We start from the raw sequence: 27,177 nt of genomic DNA on the forward strand, positions 1-27,177 counted from the left end.
AACACTAGGGTCCCCAGAGCAGGTCCTGTGGAGGCCCCTGCCCTTGCAAAGTAGGGGGCAGCTGCCCTGGACATCCTAGCACACCCGCTCTTCCCTGCCAGGCCTCTAGAACCCAGCAAACATGGGTGGAGAGACTGGCCAGCCCCACCAGCCACCCCGGGGCCAAGCTTGGTCCAGTGGCCAAATTGCAGTCCAGAGAAAGTGACAGCCTGCAGGTCATCCTGCCAGACCTCCGTGCACTACAGTGTCCCCTCACCAGCCATGGGTGGCTCACACCTGCCCAGAAGGACAGTTTTCAAGCAGGACCCCCATGGAATGCCCAGAACATTTTGGGCTCCCGGGGGACTCTGTGCATTATGAGGAGAATGAACAATTTAAGCCTATAAAATACAAAATATTAACTTAATTATTATAAATAATGCATGCTCGATGCACCTCTGCTGAAGAGGAGAAAAAAAAAATAATAAACTGTTTTAGCCAGAAGACTCACAGCAGAGGCAAGGATGAGAAGTGTGGGGTAGGGAAATTAGTCTCCCAGACAGGGCACAGTGGGAACTCAGCTCTGCATTTCAGCTCTGCATTTCAGCTCTGCATTTCAGATTTTCAAAGACTTGAAACTGCAAGTCTTTGAAAATCTGAAATGAAACCTCCTCCTCCCGGACTGCAGTCTCCTCTATGCAGCCTAGCCTGATTGCTCCCTCCTATACCCACTTAGAGCTCTCTGGAAGTTCTGCCTTCAAGAAACTTACCTAAGGACAGGAAGGGAAGGGCGGGGAGGGGAGAGGAAGGAGACAGGGAGAGGAGAGGGGGAAAAAATGAAATCTACCTCTCTCTGCCTTGAAGAGTTAGTTTTTGGTTACTTACGCCCCGGTCTCATTGCCCACCATGTGCCCAGCTCCCAGAGGGCAGAGACTGGGTCTTGCCCATCCTTGGACACCACTCCTCTTTTGACAATCAGCCCAGTAAATTTTCTCCCAGATGAACTTTCCCAAGGGCGGTATCTCTCTGTCACCACCGTCAGCACAGAGCGTGGTTTATACCTTTTCAAGCATGACTACAAATCTTCCCTCCTCTCTTCGCCCTTCCAGCTGTGTCTTGTAAGCATGGGAGTGATGGCTTTCCCATTTTACAGACGAAGAAACTGAGGCTCAAGTAACCTGAGTAGCTTGCTAAAGGACTCTAGCTTTCTAACCTCCTCTCCCAGGATTTCTGCTCGCCCAGACAAAGGCCTTACTTGTTCTTTGCATTGCACTTTCCACCCCAAAATTACCCATAGAATTTAATTACATTGATCTGGTTCTGATCGTCCCCATCAAGCCTGGAGCAGAGGAAGAGCAAGTACTCCTATCCCGGCCCTGCTTCCTAGGTCTATAGGACTCATTCATTATGTAACGACTCTAAGCTTTGGTTTTCCTTCTACAACACAGAGCTGCTACTGCCCCACAGAGCTAGTGAGTAGATGGCTTCAACTCAAACCCTCATTCTGGTGGCACATACTAAGTGCTCTCCTAAGCCCAGCCCATCATCACCATCCACAGAAGGAAAGTGCTGGGTCACATAGCAGTTAGCGCTGTAGCAGGGACAGAAAGCCAGGCCAGTGCTCATGGACACATCCAGAAGGCTCTTCATGGGATCCCCATCGCGACCCTTCCCAGCTGGTAAACACACATGCTCATGTGCCGCTCACTGTCCTGCAGGATGTGGTGGCCCCTCTCTGTCTGGCCCACTGCTCTCGGTCCCGGGCCCTCCTGAGACCAGAGGGAAGGCACAGCCCTGCAGAACCAGGGACTCCAGGGGCTCAGATAGCCCCCTACCACACCCCCACATCAGAGGAAGAAACCCTCGGTGACTTGTCTAAGGTCAGGTTGTATGTTCATACCAGGACAAAAGCAAACAACGGCAATCTCCTCGACCCCCGTGTGGAGTCCGAGGTCCTGGGTTCAGATCCCAGTTCTGCCCCTCAGGAATCCTAGGAACACAGGCTCACCCTCAGCTTCTTTGGGCCTCAGTTGTCTTTTTCTTTTATAAATAGAGTCAACACTTCCTCACAAGGATTCCGAGGAGGAGCACACACCCAGCATCGGGTCTGACAGTTAATCAGCACTTGACAGATGTGAGGTCTTCCTCCCCGGAGGACGGATGCACAGTTCACTCAACACACGTTCACATGCCTCTGACAGTGTGTGTTACACGGCAGCGTACACCTTCTATACATTTCACAAACTACAGAATACTTCTCTCCTGATCAGTGGTAAAGCGTTCCCCTCACCCTATTCCCTGACCCCCTTTCCTTACTGAGTTTCTGTGGTCTCCAGCACACACAGGAGACTGGTATGACTTAGTGGGATAACACCAAGAGAAATGGAAGAAAAGAGATGCATTCTTTTTTTCAACACTTATAAGGTAAGAAAAAAAAATAGCCATAGAATGACTATTATTTTTATATAGGAAGAAGAAATGAACAAGTGTTGGCAAGGATGTGGAAAATGTGAACTCTTGCACCCGTCAGGGGGCACGCAAAAAGAGGTGCACCTATTGTAGAAAACAGTATGGAGTTTTCCTCATTGAGTTAAACAGAGAACTACTATATGATTTGGCAATTATACTTACAGGCATATGTGTAGAAACTTAGAAGAACAGCAAATTATTCGCGCCCAGAAGGACCAAGAGTCAGAACAGAAGAGGTTATCTGCACATCCGTGTTCATGCAACATTGTTTGAGATAGCCAAGAGGTAGAAGCAGCGCACGCGTCCATCAAAGGATGAATGGATAAACAGATAAACGAAAGGCGGTCTATCCACACAATGGAATATTATTTAGCCTTTAAAAAGAAGGTCATTCCGACACAGATTTCAACACCGAGGAGCCTTGAAGACATTGTGCTAAGTGAAAGAAACCAGTCATAAAAGAACAAACCCTGGGGGTGCCTGGGTGGCTCAGTGGGTTGGGCCTCTGCCTTCAGCTCGGGTCACAGATCTCAGGGTGCTGGGACCGAGCCCCACATCGGGTTCTCTGCTCGGCAGGGAGCCTGCTTCCTCCTCTCTCTCTGCCTGCCTCTCTGCCTACATGTAATCTCTGTCTGTCAAATAAATAAACAAAATCTTTAAAAAAAAAAAAAAAAAAGAACAAACCCCATATGGGTCCATGTATCTGAAGCATCCAGAGTAGTCAGGTTCATAGACAGAAAGTAGAATTGGGGCTGCCAGGGGCTGGCATGATGGGGAGGTCATGTTCAGTGGGGACAGAGTTGCAGTTTGAGAAGATGACAGAGTTCTGCAGACGGATGGTGCTGATGCTACAATGTGAATGTACTTAATGCCCCTAAAATGTACACTTAAAAACAGTCAAGATGGTGAACCTTACCTATATTTTACCTCACCGCTCCCCACACACAAGTAGCCATAACAATAACTAAAATAGAACTACACAGTCCCAGGAACTTGACTAAGTGACTGCTCCTTTTTTCAGTTACTCCTTATAACTGGTGGTAAAAGTCCCAGTTTTACAGATGTTTAGAGCAGATCTCCCAGCACCCAGGGAGGAAGTTTTATTCTTCCCCAGTAGGAAGGGCAACTGCCGTCTGTATGGGGGGGGGCCTTGTCTCCTGTTCCCACCAGCCAGTGTCCCTGTGTCCAAGCATCTGCTGAGATGCTTGGAGACTCGCAGAAGCTCCCACAGAGATCTCTTCCCATGTGTATCAGTGTTGTAGAGCAGAGGTGTGGACTGTGACTGGGACCTGAGCACATCCTCTTTGCTCCAGGAATGCCGTTGACTCTAACTTGAACAAGCTACCGATGACGGTATGCAGGGAGAATCATTTTTAAAACAGACAAACAAATCACACCAGCCAGGCCTCCGTGGCATGTCCTGATTCTGAGAGGAGCTGAATGCTGTGACCTCCCATGACCCCCCTTTCCTGCTCTCCTCCCAAAGAAGATACACAGCTAAAGAGGGAGAAAGGGATGGGGAAGGTCAGGAACTTCCCTGAAAACAGAGCTGACTTTGGGAGCTTTCCTGATAGGCTCCTGTATCTTGTAATTCAAATTCAACAAACAAGCAGGAGTCCAGATCCAGTGATAGGCCAACTCATTTCTGGGTGCTAGGCAGATAGCAGTGAGCAAACCAGATGAGGCCTCTGCTTTCATGGAAACACTATTTCAGCAGTAGGAGATAGAAAACTAACCAACAAACAATAAAATGATGTCAGGTAGCGGTAAGCACCATAGATCAAATAAAGCCATGTAATACAACAGAGAGTGATGGGACAGTATCTAGAGCCCAGCATTCCTGTGCCAGCACAGGTCTGTATATCGGTCCCGCCACAACCAGCACGAGTTGGTTGCAGGATCTAAACCGAAGCAGTCCGAAGGTCCCAAAAGTCTCATCCCAAGGAGCATCCCAACGTCATCCTGTAGATTTCTGATTTAAGTCCTGCCTTGGCACCTGTGGCAGGGGAGAGGGGCACAGCTGGCTCCAGTGATACCCAGAGGCCAGGCCAGACCTTCGCGGACCCTCAGAAGAACCTGGAGAATGGGCTAAAGATACGGGTGGATGGGGCCAGCTCCCAAGTATCAAATTTTCTAGCTGGCACGTGGAAATTGGTATTTTTCAAAGCATCCCAGTGGACTCTGACAAGCACCAAGGTTTGAGAAGAACTGATCCAGCTGGTCTCCAGAGAGGCCGTCTGCCAGTCAGAGAGACCTTGGAGTGTGGGCAGTCCTGTCTGGAGTTACTCTTGGACTCTCTAGCAGGCCCAGGGCTGTCAGGATCCGGGTTAATCTCCACTAAGGAGCCTGAACCTCAGTTGGCCATGCTTTGGTTGGTGCTCTGGCTCTGTCTCTGTCTCATCCTGAGCCGACCTTGGGCCTCCACTCCATTCCTCCCTCGCTTGCACTCCAAGGCACTCCACTTTCCGATCCCACTCCCCCCAGGCCGGGCAGCCTGTCAGTGAATGAAGCCGGGCTTGGCTGGCTTCCCAGGTTCTCGGTGGCGGCTGTGGCTGCAGGTTTTTATCAATGGGATCAACAGGGCGTCTGCCGGGGATGAATCAGGACAAGATCCTTGTGACTGCCGCCCTGCCTGGCATTCTGGAGGTCACCCTGTAGAAGTGGCTGGCCTTGGTCAGAAAACTTCTCTGGGGACAGGAAATGGCTCTGAGTTATGGGGAGCTCAGAAGCTCTCCCTGGGAATTCACCCACTTGCTGTGAGGATACTTATTTATATAAACATCTTATCTGGAGTTCTCATGGCTAGAATGGGCCGGTTGGCTTCATGAAATTTGTTAGCATCTCCCACTGCCTCACTTTAACCTTATTCAGTGAGTAGCCCAAACTTCTATCTGCTCCCGCTGTTCTCAGGACTGGATGCGGCAGGAGGGCTTAGACCTCTCCTTGAGACATCACTGCCTGAAGCAGAACCAGATGCTCAGAACATAGCCTCAGGCTTGGAGCTGGCTGCCCCCTGTGCTTCTCTGCAGGGGCTGGGGGTAGCCCTGTCCAGAGGAGGCCCAATGTCCAGGAGAGACAACAATCTGAAGAACAGAACCTTGCAAGCCCTGCTGGATCTGTCTCACCGCCACCACCACCAAATTTTCACTGGGTAACTCGAGAATGGGGAAACAAAACATCAGGCAGCAGAGCGTCCTTAGCAATCAAACCCACCTCTGCAGGGAAGAACCAGCAAGCCAGTCTAACACACCCCATTCCCCTCCCCGAGGGGCCCGTGAGGGCCACTCCAAGGGAAATACCCAGCTGATCAAAGCAAAAGGGTATGGCTGATACCTTCTAGTAATGGATGAAAAATAAGAAAGAACAATGAATGCTCAGCCAAATCTGATGGGCATATTTTTTCTACCATCTCTTTCTATTTACCTTTAAATACCCTTCAAGCATCATCAAGGGGTAAATAGAGTCAACATAAGGCAAGTACAGAAACACTGTCCCCGTGCCCTTGCAGTGTAGCTGAAATACTATGCCTCAGTTGACCATCACCAAATAGGAACATTGTTCCAACCTGTGTTGCCTCCCAGGGCCCCTTCCATAACTATCAAGCCAAAAGATGTTCACCAGTAGTGGCTCTGCGACCTGGCACAAAATGTTCTGTTCCTCCTGTTTTTTACTTGCAGAATGTAAATATCTGCAAAGAAATGTCAGAAATAGTTTCCCATCCTACTCCTTGAGCTGGGGCTGCAAGCCTAGCACAGGATCAATCCTAGCACAGGATCTCTGCCATAGAGGTCTCATTCGGGGCTGATCCAATGACATGGGACTAAATAGCACAGAGAAACATGCTATACGGATAGGGGCCAGTGCAGCATCAGCAACCGAGCAAGGATATCATTTCAAGCATATGACCATCTGTTAGCTCATGTGGGGATTATGGCTGACCTCAGCAATAGTGGAAGCCACACCAAAGTACTGGCTGGAGCAGGTCACTCAGTCCCTCCACGCCATGACCTCCTCATCTGTGAAAATAAGCGGGTGGATCTAAAAGGGTGGCTTTGGAGGTCCCTCCACCAGTCTATGGTTCCACGAAGAACAAAGGAGAAAAAGACAAGATTGTTGACAGAAACATTTTTTTTAGATCCTCAGCTGAATCCAAGAGAAAGAATAGTGAGGAGAGGGAGAGAAACAGAGGTGGGAAGAAATTTTCTCTTTATAAAAAGTGAACCCTGATTTTTGGGATCCCCAGCAAGGTAATGGAGGAAGAGGGAGGAAGCAATCAGAGAAGAAGGAACAGAAGTACATATTTTTCTTTTAAAGAGAAGAGAGATTTGATAGAGAGCAACCTCTCCTTCCCACTAGCACGTCTACCAAGCATTCACACACGGACTCTTGTCCCTTGCCTTTCCCCAGTCCCCAGGGGTAGACGGCCATGCTCTGAATTGACCCCATTCTCAAGTACCTCCTCGGGGACTTAACCCAATACTATCCCCTTTCCTGCACCATCAAATTGCTCTCTCTCCTGAGTCACTCCCATCAGCATAAAAGTATTCTATGTCATTTCCTGCTTTCAAAAATGAAAACCATCCTTTGACCTCATAGTCCCCTTGAACTACTACCCTTATTTCTTGGCTTCCAGGATGGTACAAAAATCTGCCCATCAGATTGGGCTGAACTTTCATTGTTCTTTCTTATTTTTCATCCATTGCTAGAAGGTATCAGCCATACCCTTTTGCTTTGATCAGCTGGGTATTTCCCTTGGAGTGGCCCTCACGAGCCCCCGGATGGAGGGTGCGGTGGAGTGTGTTAGGCTGGCTTGGTGGATTTGATTGGCAGAACATCTCAAAGAAATTGTCAGTATTCACGGCCACCACCTGCCATTCTCTCCAATCAAGCTTTCGTTCACACCTCCAACCAAAATCACTTTTATCAAACGTCAGCACAGACCTTAGTCTTCCCAAGTCAGTTGATCAGTTCTCAGTGTCCATCATACTTGGCATTGTGGCAATATTTAATTCAGTGGGTCATGCTCCAACTGTTGAAATCTTTTCTTCCCTAGGTTCGAGACATCTCCCTAGGTTTCTTCTGGTTCACTGGCTACTCCCGTTCTTTCTGCTCCCTCCTCCACTTCCTGTCATCCCCCAAATGTTGGAGAGCTCAGACTTTAGCAACACAGCTCTCCTTATTTTCTCCCTAGGTGGTCTCATCCAGACAGTGGCTTTTGATATCATCTACACACTGAAGACTCTTCAGTCGACATCTCCAAGCCCAAGTATCTCAATCCATGAGGGCGGCAATAACAAAACACCATTGCCTATATGGCTTGTAAATAACAGAATTTCTTTATCCCTCAAGTTCTGGAGTCTGGAAGCCCAAGATCAGGGTGACGGTACAGCCAGGCTTTGGGGAGAGCTGTCTTCCTGGTTACAGACCGCCCCCTTTTCCTGAAGAGCAGATAGGAAGGATACTCTCTCCTGATTCTTATGAGGGCACTAATCCCATCATGTGGGAGGGGCCTCATCTAACCCTCATCAACTCCCAAAAGCCCCACCTCCCCACATCATCCCAGTGGGGGCTGGGGTTTGTAAATGGGCATCTTCCAATCCAACGAAGGACTGAATAGAACAAAAAGGCAAGGGATAGGCAAACTGCTCTGTAGGTTTGAGTTTAGGATGTCCACCTTCTCCTGTCCTCTGACAACGGGGCTGTGAGTGGTCAGGACTCCAGACGTGGACTGAATGACACCACCTGCTTTTCTGGGCATCCAGCCGGCAGATGGTAGATCACAGGACTCCTGAGCCTCCAGGACTGCATGAGCCAATCGCTGGTAACAACTCTCTTTCTGTGTATCTATATGCACCCTATTGGCTCTGCTTCTCTAGAGAACCCTAATTAACACACCCTCCTATTCCGAAAACCCTCCAGTGGCTTGCTATTCTACTTAGCACAAGATTCAAATTTCTTCCCATGGCCTGCCTCTCCATTCCTTACTGCTGTCTCCCTCACTCACTCAAACTGGCTTCCTTGCCAGTCTTCATAAATTCCAAGCAGGATTCCATTCTGGGACCTTAATATTTGTTGGAAGGCTTGTATCCCAGAGCTTCTCAGATCTGACATACTTCTTACATCACTATACACTCTGCCTAAAAGTCACAACTCAGAGAGCCCTCCCCTGAACAGCAGCACCACCCCCGTAGGTGTTAGCCCCTTTCCCCAGCCTGTTCTTCATAGCACATGTTATCATTAGAAATTAAAATGATTGATCATATTTGTTTATTGCCTTCCCCATGAACCTGAAAACTCCACGAAGGTAGAAATCTTGTCCCCCTTGCTCACGGCTGACTGCCAGGGCTCACGACAGAGTCTGGCATACAGGTGGTGCTTGTTAAGTATCACTGAATGAACGAGTGAGGGAATGACCCGGCACGCCAAGGGCAAAGGAGCATGTCTTCCAGTCAACCACTGTGGCCCGCCCTCTCTGATTTCCTCTCCTTTCTTCTCTCCCTTTCCAGGCAGGATCACCTTGCCCACCCAGGGCTAGCCCTCAGGGACCACTGAGAGCTGGTCACAATTCCTGCCACCAGGCTCCCAACTGTTCCTCTCTCTGCCCCTCAAGCAGCATCTAATACAATCCCTGTGCTTCTGTGCCTTGAATCACTGCAGGCTTCCTGATTCCTCTTCAGGAGGCCCTCTGGGTTGTCTGAGGCTGCTGAGCAGGGCTGCAGACATCTCCATCCCAGAAACCCTCCAAGCTTGACTGGCCACCCGTGCCCTGAGGTGCCCTTCCGGCCTCCCCTTCAACCAGCTATTGATCTAAGCAGAGTAAGGTAGAGAAAACTGAGACACTTATTCCACTGCCTGGTCTGAGGAATGAGCCTCCCTGCAGAGTAGATCCTCCCCACCCACCCACCCACCCACCCCCTAATTCTTGTTTGTTTGCTTCCTAGCACTTACTGCAAAGTTTAACTATTTAGTATCTGATTATTTGTTGCCTGTCCCAAAGAAGACCTGTCTAGAAGGTAAGCTCATCCGGCAGAGACCACATCTATCTTATTCACTCCTGTGTCCCCAGCATCCGGCACTCAGCATGTGCCCCATAATCAGTTTGGAATGAAGAAATGGAGAGAAATGTAGTAAGTCACCTGAGAACACCCCTCAGGGAGCTAGAATGTGCTGGTTCTGAGGGACACTAGGGAAGGGAAGTGAGAGGACCCCAGCTCCCAAAGGAAAGGAGAAAACCATGGAATAAAACATCGTGGACCAGACAAGGACTGGTACCTGAGTTTCCTGACTCTGGGGCAGTGCTCTTTCTCTCATTTTCTGTTTGACTACTTCAGATTCCTTCTTGCAGTGTCTGCATGAGCATGTGTAAATGACAAGCACCACGCAGGTGCAGGGGACAGGACCGGTGCCCATGACAGAGACTTCACCCTCACAGCCCCCGGGTCCTGGGGGAGGCAGACAGCACGTGAGGGAACAAATAAATACACAAGATCATTTTAGCAACAACTGGTTTAAAGGTAAAAACAAAGACAAAAACAGGTTGAAATAAGAAAGGGTAAATGAGACAGGAGGGGCCACGTAGAGTGGCTGCCAGGGAAAGGCTCCTTGCAGGTGGTGGCCTTTGAGCTAAGGTCTGAAGGATGAGAAGGCAAAAAAGAAAGAAAGATGGATGAGAAGCCTGGGTGGACCAGAGGGTAGAAAGGGCAGAGATTCTCAAAACCCTTGGTCTTGGCTTACACATATCATAATGAACAGAGAGAGGCTTGCATAGAGACGTGTGGCTGTATGTAGTCCCTGAACCAAAGCAGGAAAGACGGTGTGTTCACGCGTGTGAGTGAGTCTGTCACGAAGTCACATGTTGCTGGGAGGAAGTACCACCAGGAACGTGGGGGCTAAGCATGGGGGTAAAGTGTATGGGCACCTGGGCATCCTCTCAGGGGCTCTGCTGGGAAACCATAAGGGTTCTATTTTTTTAAAAGATTTGCTTATTTGAGGGGTGCCTGGGTGGCTCAGTGGGTTAAAAAAAAAGAGAGAGAGAGAGATTTGTTTATTTGAGAGAGAGAGCCAGGGGGAGGAGCAGAGGTAGAGAGAAACCCAAGCTGACTCCACGAAAAAATAAAGGGCTCGATCTCACAACCCTGAGATCAGACCTGAGAGGAAACCAAACGTCAGATGCTTAACAGACTTGAGCCATCCAGGTGCCCCCAAAGCACAAGAATTCTCACAAGCATTCTTGGGATAGATCCCACCCATGGTGGTGCTGAAGACACAGTGGGTGCCTGGCACATTAAAATGTGCAAGACTTTAAGGGATGGAATTAAGGAGAGAAAGGTAAACATTATGGGAAAAGGCCAAGGATGCAAAATGAAGAAGTGACCTGAGGGGAAATGGGAAGGAGGCTTCCCGGAGGAGACCCCCTTTCAGAGTCACTGAAAGAACTGTGAATCCTCAGAAAGGAGGGATCCAGAGAAGCCAGCCCTCCCTGTGGAGGCAGGAAGACAGGAAAGGCTCTGATGGGAGGTGACTAAATGGCAAATTTGAAAGAGGTTGGGGAGGGTAGCGGGAAGAAACAGCCCGTGGGTGGCTAGAAAGTGCAGACTGATGAATGTGTTTTCTACAACACTGCAGGGGGAACCCAAGACAGCTTCAATTGGATTGAAAGCAGCTTTTGAGAGAAATCATCCCCGTGCTTACCAAGCAGGTTGAAGGAAAGGGAGCTAGAGCCAGAGAGAGGAGTGAGGTGGTTGTGTGGCCATCCACGTAGGGATTAACAAGGCCCTTGGTAAGGGCCCAGGCTGGGTGAATAAAGAGAAGTGATGGATTTGAGGCAATGTTGGAAAAATAACTCTGGACGCCTGGGTGGCTCAGTGGGTTAAAGCCTCTGCCTTCAGCTCAGGTCATGATCTCAGGGTCCTGGGATCGAGTCCCGCATCAGGCTCTCTGCTCAGCAGGGAGCCTGCTTCACCTTCTCTCTCTGCCTGCCTCTCTGCCTACTTGTGATCTCTCTCTGTCAAATAAAGAAAAAAAATTTTTTTAATCTTAAAAAAAAAAAAAGAAAAAGAAAAATAACTCTGCAGCCAGTGTGTACGAATACCCCCCGGCACCCTCCAGTGAAAACACTGCAGCCTGGATCCTCCCATCGCTGAATGGGGAGTCCTGTTATGCCTACATTTGGAGGACAGCCTCCTACCTGCCCTGTCATTTGCAGTCCTCCTTCAGGGCAGGCGGGCCTCCCGAACATACTCATTTTCCAGATGAAGACACTGTAGCTCAGGTAGTTCAATGATCAGCCTTCTATCCACAGGGCCGGACATCTTACATCTAGTCCATGATTAGAGATTGGTTCCAGCCAGATGTCACTCACTCAATGGCAGGACAGAAAATCCCGGACTTCTCCCAGGGGTGGAAGGGGTAGAGACGAGAGTGCAGAGGACACAGCAGATTGAGAAAGCCGGCAGGGGTACATGGTGTGGTGAATGCTCTGGGACCTTGTACTCATCGTTGCTCTCAGACCCCTTGACCTGTCCCTCTGCCTGGCTTTTTTCCATCTAGCCTCCTTGCCTGGCCAGAGTCATAAAACCAAACCACATTTTGCATTCCCATTCTTCTGTGCCTCTGTAACTTTGCATCTGCTGTTCCCTCTACCTGGAACTCCAGTCTTCTGGTGAACTTCCTGCATTACTACAGACACGGCTCAGGAGACCTTCCCTGAAGCACCAGTTGACTCCCGCACTTCAAATACCTCCAGAACACACCCAGCATTGTACAGAGATTATATTTACCAAGGTGGTTTTTTCCTGGGGGGAGGGGAGCCTGTGACAGTTAACATAGGCGGCACATAGTAGGAACTCCATAAATGGCTGGAATTCATTTCCTGTCTTTCTCCTGTACGATCCTGAATGACTTGAGGACAAGAACTATGGTTCCTGGGTTTTGTTCTGTTTTGTTTGGTTTTTGCCTTTTTAGTTGGATCTAGTACTGTTCTTGGGCCAGAAATGGGGATTTTGAGATGGTCGTTCGACCCTACATGCCCTCCTTCGGGGAACACAGTGGGTGCATGAAAGCAGGCACAGAAGCAGAGATGTTCAGTAGTGGGATGGGCACACCCTGGAGTCATGACTGGTCAGCATGGGGCACACAGGGAGCACAGAGCCCAGCTGGAAAGAGTCGGGCAGGTCTCCTTAGGGGAGGGGCCTGAGCTGGGTAGCCGGGAGCGCTGAGAAGATAGTAGCAATGTTCATATAAGACACCCAAGACAGTGTGGTTTATGGCCTCGCGTCCTCAGCCAGGGAAGGCTTGGGGTGGGAGCACTCTCTACCCCTCTGCAGCCAGGTTTGCCATTTACGGCTCCTCCACCCAGCTCCACCCTATTCCACCCGTTTGGTCATAACGATCCTTGTATCCCATTTTACAGAGGCTCAGAGAGGTTCTATAACTTGCCCAAGGACATACAGCTCTGCACTCACAGATTGAAGATTTTGATTTCTGTTTGCCTACCTGCTGTTTCCACTCCACAGCCACCGCCGGACCCGGGCGACTCTCTCTCCTCTCCCATTCGCTCTCACACACCTCCACCTCCTTCCACTCTGGCTCAGCTCCACTCTCCCCCTTCCCTGCACCAGCTGAAGGAGACAAAATCATGTCTACACATCCAGGGACACATACTTTGTCCCAAAGCCGGTAAATCAGGAGATAAACAAGGGTGGAGCCCAGTGCCCCCCAGACAAGAACAGAAGGAGGGGCAAGAAGGAGAGAAGGAAGAGGGAGACGGGAGGAGCCCAGAAGCGGATATGATGACAGCACAGGATCTGGTCACTCAGACAACCATGCCATCTGAATAAAATGTTCTTGCCTAAGTAAAAGTGCTTGGAAACAACTGTGTTACCATCACCTCTAGCAGCAGCAGTGTGTGTGTGTGCATGCCTGTGCATGTTTGCACACGTGTGTGCATGTATGTATATGTAGCTCCTCTGTCGGCAAGCCCTTCGCTGCACCACACCCACTTATACCTTCTTTCCTGCACCCAGGGAGTTGCTGGCCTGGCCTTGAGCCATGGGGACTGCCTGCCTACCCTCTCCTGAGAAGTGCCGTCCCCGTGATTTCCCAGGGCCCAGATGCTGCATTCTGGCCCACGCTGGTAACCACTGGCCCACCTCCTGCGGGTTGCCAATCCCACTCAGCCCCAGCAGCTCCACCCACTCCTCAGTCACTCACCTGCAGGACTCCACTCTTACAGATAAAACTGTCATTTCCCTGGCCATGCAGAGTGTCCTGCATGGACACCTGGTCACAGCACGAGGGACTAAGTCAGGGATGGGGAAGAGCTTCGAGAGTGCTCAGGAAAGGCATCCATGGGGCTGAAGCCCAGCTCACCTTGCACCTGCCAAGCTGCTGCACCTGGGATGGGCTCAGTGTATCATCTTGGACAAATCACTTCCTCCTGTAGGTGTCCTTCTGCCAGTTATTTAAAAAAAGGCGGGGGGAGGGGGGCAAGTATTGTGGGGGCGGATAAGGCTCATTTTATTTCTAAAGTCTTTAAAACCCCAGCATTAAGGAGCCCTGAGTTCTCTGGCCTTGCACACTTAACCGTCTCCATGAGTCACCACGCCCCAGCCAGCATGGGTAAACCCATCAATCACAGGCAAAGATCAATCCCTGATTCCCCTTGGCGCTAATTAGAAGGAACGGGCTCTGAGGAGCGGGACCTCTTCCTCATTCCCAGACGGCAGTGTCTCCCAGGGAGGACCACAGCCAGACCTAGTCACCCTCCCGGCTCCAGTCCGCTCCCACAAACAGATGAGCTCCGACCAACTGACTGGCCTGTGCAGGAATTTATCAATGGCTCCTTCTCTCCGGAAACAGCTTTCATTGATCAAATCTGTTTCTAGCCGTCTGTTCCTGAGAATCCCCATGGGGATCAAGACTCACTTGCCTTGTGGATAAAAATAAAAACACTCCCCCCCACCCCCTGTCCACAGAACTTCACGTTCCCCCTTTCCTTCCTTCCAACAAACTCGCCTCACCGCAGGGGAGAGGAAGCAACCCCCACTCCACCGAAGCAGAAGCGAGGGGGAGCTGTTCTCCAGGTCTTTCCACTCTCTAGAATTCAGTGATTTGAAAGTGCATGTGCTCCTTCTTCAAACACGTGTGCACGTGGGTGAGCCCCCGCGGGAACACAGGGAACGGGAGGACCTGCCGGGACGCTGTGCTACAAAGGTGGAATCGTAGTGGAGGTCTTTTCTTCTTTAAGCTCTCTCTGATCTTGCAATAATACTGTTTCATGAGAAATAAAATCGGCTACGAATAGTGGATGTGGACTCAAAGGGTGCAGGTTCCAAGAACAGATTGTCATGGTTGCTAGCAATGGTTATTTCATAAATCAACATCTTTTCATGAACGTAGCAGCTTAAGGGAATGGAACTGCCTTCCTTGTCCAGAAGGAGGAAGGCTCTATAAAGGGAGGCATATGCTCCATTCTCCAGTAGACATGGCCTTCCCCATCGGTCCGGGGCAAGCCACACTGGGGCAGTGAATGCGGAGCAGGATCAGAAAATGAAAACAATGGGCGCCTGGGTGGCTCAGTGGATTAAGCCTCTGTCTTCGGCTCAGGTCATGATCTCAGGGTCCTGGGATCGAGCCCCGCATCGGGCTCTCTCTGCTTGCCTCTCTGCCTACTTGTGATCTCTCTCTGTCAAATTAAAAAAAAAAAAAAAAAAGAAAGAAAGAAAAGGAAAACAGCTCAAGGTGATTCAATCATAACTACTAACTACTACTAACCCTCCATGAGGCCTGAGTGTGAAGCCTAACTCACAGGCTGTGTGCCCTGGACAAAAATGCCATTCACGTCCAAGTGTTCAAGTGTACACTGCCCAAGATGCAGTACCCCGGGGAGAGGTGTTCTTTATATTGTCAACATATACCAACTTATCTGAGAGTGTGTGGGTGGGCACAGAGGTTCCAGGCCTTCTGGCTGAGGTCTGCAGCAGCAGAGAAAAGAGCCCTCCTACCTAAATCCACGGGGCACACTCATCAGTACATGCCTGTCAAGGCACCTTACCCCAGCTCTGCTCTGGGAGGGACCTGCAGTCACCTCTCTTTCCCACGAAGCCCAGTTCCTGCCCCCACCAAGAGAACAATATGGACTAGCTGCCTCACCTTGGTGATGGGTGGGCGGCAGCAAAGGAAGTGACGGGGTGGGGGGATAATGTATGCTTCTGCTGGCCTGTGTGCAGGTTCAGTGTGTGGGGTCTGCCAGGGTTCCTGCCCAGCTCCCCAGGATGAATCGCCTCACATAGGGGTGCAGGTGGTACTCACTTAAGGAGTTACTCAAGGAAGGGGCCCCTCTCTCTCTTTTTTTTTTTTTTTTTTGAATAAACATTGTATATGTTGAGGGCATAAGGGCCCCGTTCCTAATTAATGCAAGGCCCTTTGCAAGGCTAGCCAAGGCCTAAGGTTTGGGAGCAGGCCCTGTGTTCTCCTCATAAAGGGGAGTGCCAAAGGGTGGCTTGAGGGGGTTGTAAAGGCAAATGGCCACACCCAGGGCTTCTGTGGGGACAGCTGAGGGGGAGGGGTCACAGGCCCTGGGAAGCCAAAGGCCTTTCTTAGTATCAGCACGGAGAGCGGAGAGCGTTTCAGGCTCCATCCCCTTCACCTCACAGCTCCGCTGGGGTGTTTGGCCCATCACCCCCAAATTCCGCATCCCAGGACAGCTCTGACAAATAACACCCCTCATACTCAGCCCTAGTCAGCTTCTCCTTCCCCCAAATTGGCCCTGAAAGGCAACAGCACGAGTGGGGCTCTCTCAGATTTACCTAGAACTTTCTAAAGTGACCTGTGAGGCCTTACAGCAACCCTCCCAGGATGGGTCAGCATGGAAGGCCCAGGGGTCCCATCATACAGAGAGAAAAGCAAAGACGAGGGCAAGAGAGGGTCTCTCTTGGGCCTCAACCCCGACTTGGGGACAAGGGATCTCAGTTCTGGTTCCACCACCTCCTGGTGGAAGCTTACATCTTCAGGTACCCCCTTCAGACCCTGTGCTCCAGCCAGACCAGATTACAAACAGCACCAATAGGCACAACAAACTTCTCTGAAATCCACCACCCCACCCTTGGCTTTATTGCTCTCTAGCCCTAGTCACTCTCCAAACACTGCTCATGTTACCTCTTCACGTTCTCCACAGCTGCCCCTTCTGAAGGTCCCGCAGAAGGACCTGTGGGGAGTTCCCGCTGCTCTGACACTGCCACCCCACCCACTGCCACCTCCAGACTGCCTGGCGCAGCGCTCTGGCCCACAGACATCTGCTCAGTGGCTCAGGTGGGAGCCTTCTGTGGAGGAGAGTCCTCTGCTGAAGAAGCGCCCTCCACTTGCTCTCCTCAAACCGGGTGAGGGCAACACAGCTTGATTTCTATTCAGAGCAGACCGCAGCCTGCTTTTTATTTACACATTTATGGAGAAGATTTCTTATTAACATTGTTGTAATTTACATCGCCCACAAGCTCCTGGGTCCCCAGTTCCCTCCATTTCTTTGTTGCTCAACTATGGTGCTGCTCCCGATTGCCAGGAGCTCACCAGGCTCTTCGGAAAACTGCTCAGTAAATATCCCCCATGTTCACGGGAAAACAGCTAAAGAGCAGGAAGAAGTTCCTTTACAAATAACTGGGCTCTTGACACTTGGTTGAGAGACATACAGCCACCCCCAAAGGAACCGGCAAGAAAAGCATCCTCCTACAAGCCCCTCTCCCTGCCAGCCACCAGCTTTCCCATGTGTGGCAGGGCACCCGGACCGCAGAGTCCACGGAAACAGCCACATCAGTGCAACAAGTCAAATCTCTCTTGGTTCGAGACTTGAAGATGACTCATACACACTGTGACGCATTACCTTTTTTTAATGGAAAGGAGAGGCATTAACACCTTCCTCGTGTGCCAGCACCGTCCTGCCGCTGTCCCCTTCCTAGGCTCCAGGCCCGTGATGGGCTGGAAAGTTGGAGCTTTCTACATTGCCTTTCTACATCATGCCTCTTGACTCAGCAGCCCTGGCCTCACCTCTCCCTGGGCAGGCTGGTTCAGGCCGTGGGGAGGAACCCACTGGCGAGGGGGATCCTCCCACAAGGGTGTCCAGCAGCCCAGGCCTCCTCCTCCTAGGCTGCCTGAAGTCCACCTTCCTACTCTCTCCTTTCTCTGCCTAAGTCTTCCTGCTGCCCACATCCATACCCCTTAATCCTGGAACAAAAAGCAACCACCCTACCTTCTGGGGTTAGGGCTCAGGTCACACCACTGCTCTGAAGCTTTTCTTGGTGCCCCTGGTCCCAAACTCCTCAAAAAACATTTTTCTGCTAGTCTTTCCCACTTCCTTCAAGCTGTTTCCCACTGAAACTAAATGACAGATGACGGTAATGTCAACTATCCCATATGGCAGGCCCCAGTACTCTACCCCTGCTGTATTTTTCTTTATCCCATGGTCACTATCTAACTCACTATATATTTTACTGATTTCTCATATTCTCCATCTCCTTCCAGCATAAGCTCTCACATGACAATGTAAGTTCTACAAGGGAGGGATTTGTGTGTGGGTTGAACACCATGTGTTAAATGAATGGATAACTTAGTGGACAGTGAGAAGTGACCTGTGTCCCGTGTTATCCCTTGCCTGTCTACACCACTCTCCTATCTACACCACTTCCTCCATGAAGCTGTTTCTAATCCTTCCTGTTGGGTCTTAGCTCTTTATCGCTTAAAAAAACAATCTTTTATGATATGCACATCTATCTCCTACAACTAAATGGTGAGTTTTTGAAGGCACAATGCATGGGTCTGAATCACAGCCCAGAGCACATGCGACATCTTACAAATAATGAATGTGCAATAAACACTTGTTAAATGAATGAAGGGAAAGAAAATAGCTTTAAAATTGCTGTCTGAGCTGATTGAACCATAATGCAGGCAGTGCCTAATAGATTTTGAAGACAGAAACAGATATAGATGAATGGATAAAATATATAGAGAATTTTTCATAAATGCACCTAATAGTTTTTCAAGTTTTCATTTATTCAAATTTACTCCATTGTTGAAATGTTACTAAATAAGCTCTTAAAAATACATACTACTGTTTGTAAATACTGCCATGCATGATACTGTCCCTTTCACTATTTTAATCCTAACATTCCTGTTCAACATCTAGGTATTTCTTTCAAGGTTAATCTAGGTATTTCTCTTAATACACTATATAGATAAAGTTATCTTTGTAGTATATATAATATATATTGGTATATAATGTACCAATGCATAGTGTATAAATAGAGAATTTGAGTCACCAACAGACTGGAGACAACTGCCATTGGAAAGAGAGTCTGTTACAGATCTGAATAGAAGGGGATAAGCCAGACCTTGGAGGGCCACTCGGTGAAGTACCAGGGTCAGTCAGGAGGCAGAAAGCTGTGAGCAAGAGTTTTTATTGTGGTTTCTACAGCAAAGAACAGCAAGGCAGGATAAGCAGGCTTAGGATTGGCTAGTCTGAATTGTTTGGGTGTACTCTAGAGCATAAGAATTGTCCCTAGTTGTCCGGTACCTGACTCTGGGGTGATGAGCACAAGTGGATAGCGGCGTGGAGTTTCAGAAGCCAATGAAGAAGGTGGTTATATCCAAAAAGTACACTAGCAGGTAAGCTGTTTGTTACCTCTAGGAATTGCCTAGCTCTGGGAAGGGCCGTCCCCCCAAGGTCAGCAAGGCCCCAGATGTCCAAACATGCCAATACAGACAATAAATGACATGGTTAATACAGCCCAGCTGAGGGAGGACACGCTTTCTGATTCAGTGAGTTGGTTCATTAGCCTGGGGCCTGCAAGCTTCTTGTCCTGCAAGCTTCTTGTCACACCAGACCTGGGGCTCATTCCAGAGCCTTCATTTCAGGGCGAGACCATGCTAATTCACATACCTGCCTTCAACCCTTGGACAACCTCTGGGAAGAAACAGAGGCTCAGGCAGGTGGACAGACTGACCCTGCATCAACCAGTGGATGGCAAGGCTGGGCCAGCACAAAACCAGTGCTCCTAGAGACGGTAGACTAGACGGCATAGTCTAGGGCCTCTTTGTGGAATCTCAGACTGTCAGGCGGGAGGACTCTGGGGTGGAAGAGCCTCCAGCCCAAGTCTCTTGTTTTTCAGAAGAGGAAAGGACTGAGAAGGATTCACAGGGTCAGGATCGAAGTCAGATCCCCTGTTAACTCATGCTGTGCTCTTCACATGCTGTGTTATTCAATAGAAAAGTATTATTTTATTAATACCGGTACAGTCATCATCATCATCTTCTTCTTCTTCATCTTCCTGGATGTCATTTGAATGGAAAACCCGAGCTCCTTTGTCCCCTAACGCAATAGGGAAGTACTGATAGGTTCACACCCAGGTGGAGACTGGATTTTTTAGAACTCAGGTCAGGCAACCAAGATCCTTGGGGTTCCAATGGGCCTTAAACTCTGATTAAAGCCTACATCTGAATGAACAGAGCTTCAGGTCTCCAGAGAAGGAAAGAAGTTAGCTCAAAGGCATGTGGAAACCCAGCCCTCCTGAGCAGAAACCACAGAAGGTCCTGGGGCCAGGCAAAGGCTAGACTGGATGGGGGTGAATGGGGGCAGGGGGTGGATAGGGATGGGGGGGCAGGGAAGCACAGATCCAGATTTTTACTCACTAAAGGCTCAGAACTGTTCTCCAATCAGACCATGAACTTCCAGACTTCTCTGCCCTTGCACCGGCTGCTCCCTCTACCCTTCCCACACCTCCTCACCTGGGAAGCTCTTCCCCAGGCGTCAGATCCAGTTAAACCAATTCCCTCCACTAGAAAGCCCTCCCAGTCTCTATCCCCTCTGGAGGACAACCTACTGTGTCCTACAGTGTTCTGGTCATCCTTTAGCAGAGGACATGGCAAAGGGTTATTGATAACAGCCATTGCTAGCAACCACCTTATTCTTAATCAGCACAAGTTCCCTGCAAGGGAACTTTACAGATGAGGAAAGTGAGGCCCAGAGAGATGAACTAACCCGTCCAAAGACCTTCATCCAGCAAGGGAGGCAGAGTCTGGACCCTAACCAGTTTTGCATGAACTCCATGCCTAAGGTCTAGCCTCGTGGCCAAACTACCTGACTTTCTGGCTATACCGTGAGATCTTGGAAGGCAGGGACTCTGGCTAATTATGTTTGGCAAATCCCTAGAGCTCAAATCTTTTTGATGGAAGAATACACAAACAAATGAATGGATGCATGGACTGTGGTTGTGCCTTTTATTCTTGTGACTGGTAAGAAGATTCAGTGGAATGATATATTAGGGTGAGAGTTGACCTGCTGTATCAAAAACACCCCTAAAGACAACAGCTCAAACAAACTATGATTTGGTTTCTTTCGCATGTGACAGTCTGGCTGTGTAGATAGCTCTGTTCAGAACATAAAATGGTGTGGCCTTTTTGGAAAACAGTCTGGTAACTTCTCAAAAAGTTAAACCTTGAGTTTCATGTGACCCTGAAGCTTTCTCTGAGCTCTATATCCAAGAGAATTGAAAACATGTATTTGTTCAAGCAAAAGCTTGTACATGAATGTTTGGAGTAGCATTTTTCATAATAGCCAAAAAGTGGAAACAACCCAGTCGATGAATTGATAAACAAAATCTAGTACACACATGTAATGAAGTATAATTCAGCCATAAAAAGGAATGAAGGACTGACACATGCCACACCACAGAGAAATATCTTGAAAACATCATCCTCAGTGAAACTGGCCAGACATATACCAGATATATAACCCCGGGCAATATTTAATGCTCTGTGTCTCAATTTCTCTGTCTTTAAATAGGTATATTAATATGTCATAAAGTTTTAAAGTAACAGAATGAAATGATGTGCATATAGAACTTAAATCAGGGCCCAGCACTATACAAATGCTAGCTATTATTATTAATACCTGCAAGAATAAGTAACCGAAGGAGAGGTGACTATTGTTGTACAATTTACTGTTTGGGGCTAAGATTCTTATCTTGCTCAGCCTCAGTCCATCCTTTTCCCCTTCTTTCTCAGCACACAGCTGCCTAGTTAGACTGAATTTTTCAGCCCCTCTTGGGCATGATGTGGCCACATGACCAAGTCTCCCCTTGGAACAGGAGCAGCAGTGACGCATGCAACTGCCACAAGTGGGAAAAACCCATGGCTCCCCACATCTCCCCATGGGTTGGGCAAGGCCGTGCTAGACAGCATCCTTGGAGACCACCAGTAGAGAAGGGAAAAACTGACCCATTAGACTATGTCCTGATAGGATGACTTCTTTTTTAAATTTAAAATAAATTTTTTAAATTTATTTTTTAAATTTAAAAAAGGTAAGTGTTCAATTTAGTGGTTTTTAACATATTCACAACATTGTGCAGCCATCACTACCACCTAATTTAAGAACATTTTTATCACTCCCAAAAGGAACCCTGTACCCATTAGCAGTCACTCCCCATGCCTACTTCCTGCCCCAGACCACCACTAATCTGCTTTCTATCTCTATGGATTTACCCATTCTGGACCTTTCATATAAATGGATCATGGAATATATGGTCTTTTATGTCTGGTCCTTCACTGAGCATGATGTTTGTAAACTGTATCTCCATGGTGTAACCTATGTCAGTTTCTCCATTAATGTTTTCGCTCTCCGCGATGCTCTGTGGACACCTTCAGCTAGTGCTTTCACTGGGTGGATCTAAGGCACAGACACTAAAGCAAGAGTTTAGCTAAATCCTTCAATGAATGACAACTATGGTGTTCTTGAACTTTGGTGGGTATCAGAACCATCTATGGAGCCTATTGAAATGATGAAGAGCCATCCATCTGCTGGCTCGGGGGCAGGGGGCAAGGAGGGGACGTGTCTCAAAGCTCCCCCAGGTGGTTAAGCATGAACCAGAGTCTGAGAACACTGACAAAGCCAGCTATCAGCCAAAGTTTGCCCACATGCTCAGGGCACTCTGTGGCTCAGTGTGGCACAGTGTGATTATTCACCTTCTTTCTGCCATCTCCTCAGACCATGGAACCTCAAGCCTTAATCAGGAGTCACCTGGGGAAACTGCTAAAAATACACATTCCAGAGCTCATCCCTGAAGGTCCTCTAGTTCATCCTTCTCATTTTATGAAGGTGGAAGGCCAAACCCAAAAGGGGCCCTGCCTCCCCTTGTGCGTTAAACTTTTAATAGCTCCCTACGGCTCTCAGGCCGACCTCCAGCTCCTTCTTTCAGAACCAATTCCTCCGCTTAAGGATTTTGTTTCCAATATTCAAAAAGCTCTCTTACCTGCATCTGGAACGGTTCTTTTCTATCCTTCTCCCACTTTGCCTAATTGCTGCCCACTCCCTCAGCCCCACAACATCTCCTCCAAGCAGCCTTCCTTGACCCATTAAATGGCCCAAGGCTTAGTGTTCTCTGGCCTCCCGCAGAGTCAGTACTCCACGCTGAACCCCAATGACCTGTTGATTTGCTCTTCTCCCTTCAATTCGTGAAGGCAGGGATCACCCGGGTCCTTGCACATTGGAAGGAAGGAAGGAAAGAGGGAAGGAAGGAAGGAAGGAAGGAAGGAACAGAATGAGCACCCCAGAGCCCCGTAGTTCGCGCTACCCTCCCTCCAGCCTCCAGATTGCAGGAGGAGGTGGGACGGTATCCCTGGAGCCTTGGGCACTGGGAGGCGCCACCCGCCCCGCGCGTCCTCCTCGCAGCGGAGAGGGAGGGACGGGCGGGCAGCTGCGGAGCCATCTGCTGCGCAGGCGGCGGCACCCGCCCCAGTGTTTGTTTACAAACCAGGCTCTGCGTGCGAGAGAAACACCGCTCCGCTTCCAGGCGCGCGGAGGCCGCTGCCAGCCCGGGAGGAGGGGCGCCGGGGAGGGGGACGGGGATGGGGACCGCGAAGGGGACCCTCGCGGAGGGCGCGAGGCCAGAACATCTGGAGACTGCCGACCCTCCCGCACCTCCACGGCTGCGCTCACTCCAACCGCACCAGCAAACGCCCGCGTTCCGGTTGGCTACCCCTGTAAAGACTAGCTAGCTGTACCTACGACCAAATCTGGAACACAGACCCTGGTAACAGTGTCTGTTATAAGGAGGCGTTAAGGATTACATGAGGTAATGCACACAGTGGCGCTTAACACGGCTTGTTGTTATTGTAGCATCACATTGGGTGAACAGGGCGGGTCTGAAGTATTTTACCAAATGACTCTCTAGTCCAATGTCTCACCCAACTCAGGAAACCCGTTTCAGACGGTGCCAGGTACAGATGATAAGGCCTAGGTTAAAATTCATTTCAGGAAAAAAGAAATTCATTTTGAAAATGAAGGACGTTCTGATGTGTGCATTTCTGGCGGTACCGCTTTCATTGCCCTTCCACCCTGCAGCCACAAGCCCTGGAGCAGGCCCAGAGGTTGGGGAGAGGAACAGGAGGGGATAACGCTGAGTAACCTCCTGCAAAGGCCACCCCTCAGAGCTGGCCTCATGGGAACTGGCTGCCATTGCAAAGGGGAAGGACCTTCACCCAGGCTCACAAGAGTGGGCCGTGATGGAGGGACAGCCACTGGGGGAGAGAGGTCAAGCTGGCAGCCTACAGACCTCCCCTGGGCAGCACCTGTGTCTAGATCTCCTGTTTCTGCAGGAGGAAGCCTGAGGAACCTTGAAGGTGCCAAAACTAGGCATGAGATGGGGCTGTTCCCCATACACTCTCCAAGGGTAGTGGTGCGAAGTGCTTGTCCTGGATCTGTTAGTGTCCGGGGGCTTGTTTCTGTATTGTTATTGGTTTGGTTGGTCCCCCCCCCCCAGATTTAAGGATTGAAGAGGTTATAAGGGATGACAAAGAGTCAGTCACTGTCTGCCCAAAGAGGAACTCATACTCTAGGAAAGGGAGACAAAAAGAGCAGGAACTACACCTGTAACTACTGTCTGTGTGTCAAGTACTAAGTTTGGTGTTTCTCTGGCAGCATAGTCTACGAATACTTTTTGCAGCAAGAACTGGGCTCTGAGGATGGAGCACAGAACAAGTCTTATAGTCCGGGAGAAGCAATTAAAAATATTGGCAACCACTGAATAACACAGGGCTTCAGGACATCAATTCCCCCAGGCAGTCAAAAATCCATGTATAACTTCTGACTCCCCAGAAACATAACTACTAATAACTACTAATAACTGTTGACTGGAAGCCGCCTGATAACATGCACGATCAATTCACACATTTTTATATGTTATACGTATTAAATATACTGTATTCAAACAATAAAATAGGCTAAGAAAATAAAATGTTATTAAAATCAAAAGGAAGAGCGAATGCACTGACAGTACTGTAATATATTTATTGAAAAAATCCACAAGTAAGTGGACCCACTCCGTTCAAACCCAGGTTGTTCAAGGGTCAACTGTAATCTCAATGACAATCCATGAACCATAAGGGAAATACCTTTTTCAATCCTAAAAACCAACCCTATTTATAGCCCTAAATGGTGACTATGGTTATCTGCATTTTACAGATATGGGAATGATGGCTCAAAGAGAAGAAACAACTGGACCAAGATCTCTGAGCCCAGGTTTGGAGGCAGGACAAACTCTGTTGTTCTGATTGCCAATGGCCGCCTAGAGGAGGGGACTGGAAACGGCCCACCTCCCAGTTCCTGACTGAAACAGTAGGTCTATAGCACCATGTACAAACCATAGATGGTGAAGACTCTTTGCTGAGGCTAAAGCAGAATAAGACTATACTTGGAAAGTCCTGGTTTTAGAGTTCTGAGCTGGTAAATATGTGAACAATTTGACTCAGAGCCACCATCTGACAGTTCCTTTTGGCAGAAGCATGGGCCCATTGGGCACTGCCCCTTCCAAGTCTAGGTAGGTGAAAAGAAGCCTCTTCCCATTCTCCCTCAATGTGAGTCCACTTAAGCATTCACTCATTCAATACACGGTGAAAAACTGTCCTGCCTAGAGAACTCCAGACCCCAGTCAGGGAGAAGAAAACACGCATACCACACAAGGTTAGAGCTGAAGGGCCCTGTCCAGGGTGCTGTAGGGGCCCAGAGGAGGAAGCAGATTAAAAATCCAGGAGCAGGGCACCTGGGTGGCTCAGTGGGTTAAGCCTCTGCCTTCAGCTCAGGTCATGATCTCAGGGTTCTGAGATCGAGTCCCGTATCGGGCTCTCTGCTCAGCAGGGAGCCTGCTTCCTCCTATCTCTCTCTCTGCTTGCCTCTCTGCCTACTTGTGATTTCTGTCAAATAAATAAAATCTTAAAAAAAAAAAAAATCCAGGAGCAGTAGCTGAGGGCTGATTGAGCCCATTCAACTTTCTTGGTTCATAGATGGAGGTGGAGGAGGGAGCCTAGGCAGAAGAAGAGAGAAGGCAGAGAAGAGCTGCTGGCTGGGGGAGCAAGGGCTTAACTTGAGGCCATTAAAGCAAGTCTGAGTCGGTGTGCATGGGTCAGGCAAGGACACAGCCAGGATTAGATGCTGCTGCTCTTAGCTCCCTAGCCCGCATCCCTTGGCCAGGCTCCCCCTTCTGAAGAGCAGACAGGAATTGTAACGGGGTGAAACCAGGACAGCAGCAGACTAACACATGCAGAGGAAAGCAATCTGAAAACCCAGAATTTCACGGGACAGACAGGCCAGGATAACCAGGTTGCTGAGAGAAAACAGCCCTGAGAGTGGACAGCAAGTTAGATCCAGTCTGCAACGGTGACAGGGAGGAGGAAGAGGTGCTGACACCTGGGCCATCCTGCAGCCTCAGTGACTCACACCCAGGCTCACCTGGGCAGGAATCTTCCAGCTGGAAAGGCACTGCCCAGGGTGTACAAGGCACTTGCCACAGCCTGTGGTATGGGCTATCAGGAGAAAATACTTGCTCATATACCCAGGAAATCTAGAGAGTCAAGGCCAAAGGGTGGGGAGAAGCTTCAGGGCTTCTTAGGAGACTAGGAGGTAAACACATGATCTACAACCAGAAGATTATGCACAGAATCAGGTTGCTGGCTAGGCTCATGCCCGGATTTGCATGTTCCCTCCGTTAGCCCCACTCCCCTCAATCCCCCAGTCAGAACCTATTAATCAAATGTGCAGGCACTAAGACCTCTGATTTTGTGAGGTCGAGAGTCACTTCATCATCCCTGCCTCTCCTCTAGGTGCCTGGTATAGCATCAGACCCAAACAAAATGGGGATTGGAGACTGTTTAAATGCACTAAAGATAGAAAGTCTCTATTTAAAGCAGTTTGGCTAAATCCTTCAAAATAGGAAAGAATTCCACAGTAATAAACAGAATTACTCTCTAATGAGATCTGGTCTTAAAGTTTGAGTCCCGCTTATTTTACGGAACAAACTGTTTTTTTAAACACTGTGACATCAATGACTATGTATTTACCTAAACGGTTTCTCCTTCTCTCCTGAGCACACAGCCACTCTGCATTTCCCAGCCTCCTTGCCATCAGTGTGACCAAGTTCTAGCCAACAGGAGGTGAGCAGAAGTGAGCATCCCTTCCCTGCCTGCAAAATCCTCCCATGAGTAACTGTCCATCGTCTTTCCCCATGCACTGGCTAGAGATGGAAATGGAATAGACTAGGTTCTAGAATCACCTGGAAGGCTCCCCGTGAATGAACCCACTGTACTCCTATATGGACAAGAAATAAATTTAAATCCTGTTAAGCCATCAGCATTCTGGCATTTATCTATCGCAATGTCCAACATCAGCCTAAGTAAAGAAGTTCTCACTATGTG

General features: G+C 49.2%; 1 protein-coding gene across 1 annotated transcript in view; it reads right to left on the reverse strand.

The window, feature by feature from the left end:
- XKR6 (XK related 6) overlaps nt 1-27,177 on the reverse strand; it is a 298,759-nt gene that overhangs the window by 124,545 nt on the left and 147,037 nt on the right. The window lies entirely within an intron of this gene.

The sequence above is a fragment of the Mustela putorius genome, unplaced genomic scaffold, assembly GCF_011764305.1.
Source record: "Mustela putorius furo isolate JIRA1106 unplaced genomic scaffold, ASM1176430v1.1 tig00000242_pilon_pilon_pilon, whole genome shotgun sequence".
Taxonomy (NCBI): Eukaryota; Metazoa; Chordata; class Mammalia; order Carnivora; family Mustelidae; genus Mustela; species Mustela putorius.